Raw genomic sequence first — 2,076 nt, 5'->3', positions numbered from 1 at the left:
ATATTTATCGATGCAACCCTTTCGGACGGGAGACCTAGGTTACGTGACTTGATGTGAAAATTCAATCTAGTGACATGGGAAAAAGTGGACGAGGTCATGGAATTGTTGCTCACCCTCCGATGTAGTCGATCAAAGGATAGGGACGATCGTGGACCAACACCTCCAACGTCGATGATCACTCCACGAAGATGGAACACCACAAATCCTGTTAATTACACCGAGTGAACAAAAATTAGGTCATCACATCACATTAAGCATTGATACTTTTAACTATGAAAAAAAATCATGTTTCGTTAAGTGTCAAATTTTGTCCTTCAATTTTTAGCAAGATCATCATGATTAAATAAGGGTCTTTTACATCTGTGTCCCTAACTCGAACCCACTACTCACATTTGCCCCTAATTCAAAAGCCTGCTCAAAAATGTCCCTCCGCCGTTAGGTGCCCTTACAGAAATGCCCTTCCGTTCCGTTTCCGTCCAGTCAAAGGGGTTTGACCGTCTACGGGGCGTTTGTTGGACATTTTGCCCTTGCCTCCATGTGCCACTTACATGTGGGACCCAGTCAGAAAAAAATAAAAAGGAAAAACTCTCCCTCTCACCCTCTCTCTCACACACTTACATGTGGGCCCCAAAAAATAGATAAATAAAAAATCCCTCCCACCTCTCTCCCCTACCTCACGACCTCTCTGTCTCACCTCCGGCGAGCGCCGACAGGCCGGATTGTGCGCCGTCGGCACCAGCTCCCCACGCGCGGCAACACTCCCTCCATTCCATTCTCCCTCTCCCTCCCTCCCTTCCTCTCCCTCCCTCTCTCGTGACTACAGCGACGAGCTAGGCGGCGGCCTCCGGCGGTGCTCGACGGACTCGAGAAGGCGGCCATGGATCCAGTAGTTTAGGGGGCTGGGCGACATCTTAGGGGCACCACGAACACGACTGAGACATTGATTTGTGGTTTAGCAGGACAGGGGCGGCGAATTTACGACGGTGCTCCGGCGGTCGCGGACGAGGAAGACGGTCAATCCGGTCATGTTTGCGAGGTCCTGCTCGAGCTGCTCCTAGGAGTAGATGAAGTTGAGGCGTGCGTGTCTCCTGGATAGCTTTTCAGCTGTCTGTGAGTTCAATGGCCGCGGCAATGGCGACGGTCACGACGACGGCCGTCCTGGGATGCGGCTGAGGGGAGGAGAGAAAGCGGGGGAAGGGAGGGAAAGTTAGCTAGGGTTGTCCAAGGGCTTGCCGGCGTCGCTAAGTAGCCCTACTCGAGCTACTACGACGGCAGCTGTCGAACAGCGGGCGAAGGTGGCGCGCGCCGACGCGTGCAGTCGATGAGATGACGAAGACGACGACTGGGGGAGATGGGTGGGCCTGGTGGTATGCACATGGGCCGAAAGTGCACATTGCACCTTGGCCAAAAGGTAAGCACTCTCTTTCTTCTCTTTAATTTTTGTTTTTTTTCAGGGGTAAAAATGTCCAACAAATGCCCCATAGACGGTCAAACCCCTTTGACTGGACGGAAACGGAATGGAAGGGCATTTTTGTAAGGTCACTTAACGGCAAAGGGACAAATTTGAGCAGACTTTGAAATTAGGGGCATATCTGAGTAGGTGGTTCGACTTAGGGACAGAAATGCAAATGGCCCATTAAATAACTACTCATCATATCATAATTTTGTCCGGTTCAATTTTGTCAAGTGTCCAATTTTGTCCGGTTCAATTTTGGTCAAGTGTCCAATTTTGTCCGGTTCAATTTTTTCGACAAGATCATCATCATAAAAATAACCACTCATCTTATACCAATTTTGGAGCACAACTCAAATGACAAAATCATCATAATAAAAATCTAACATCCAACATCCATCATCTAACATCCATCTAACATCCAACATCCAACATCCAACATCCAACATCTAACATCTAACATCTAACATCCATCTAACATCCATCTAACATCCAACATCCATCCATGCATTCATTCATCCATGCAACAGTAGCAAAAAAATGAAAAAATGGAAGAAAAAAAAGTATCTCACCAAGAGGGGCGTGGCAGGCGGCGCGGCGGTGGAGGGGGTGGTGAGGCAGGG

Source organism: Triticum dicoccoides, chromosome 3B (assembly GCF_002162155.2).
Source record: "Triticum dicoccoides isolate Atlit2015 ecotype Zavitan chromosome 3B, WEW_v2.0, whole genome shotgun sequence".
Lineage (NCBI taxonomy): Eukaryota > Viridiplantae > Streptophyta > Magnoliopsida > Poales > Poaceae > Triticum > Triticum dicoccoides.
The sequence above is the reverse complement of the archived record's forward strand: the minus strand, read 5'-3'. Positions refer to the sequence as shown.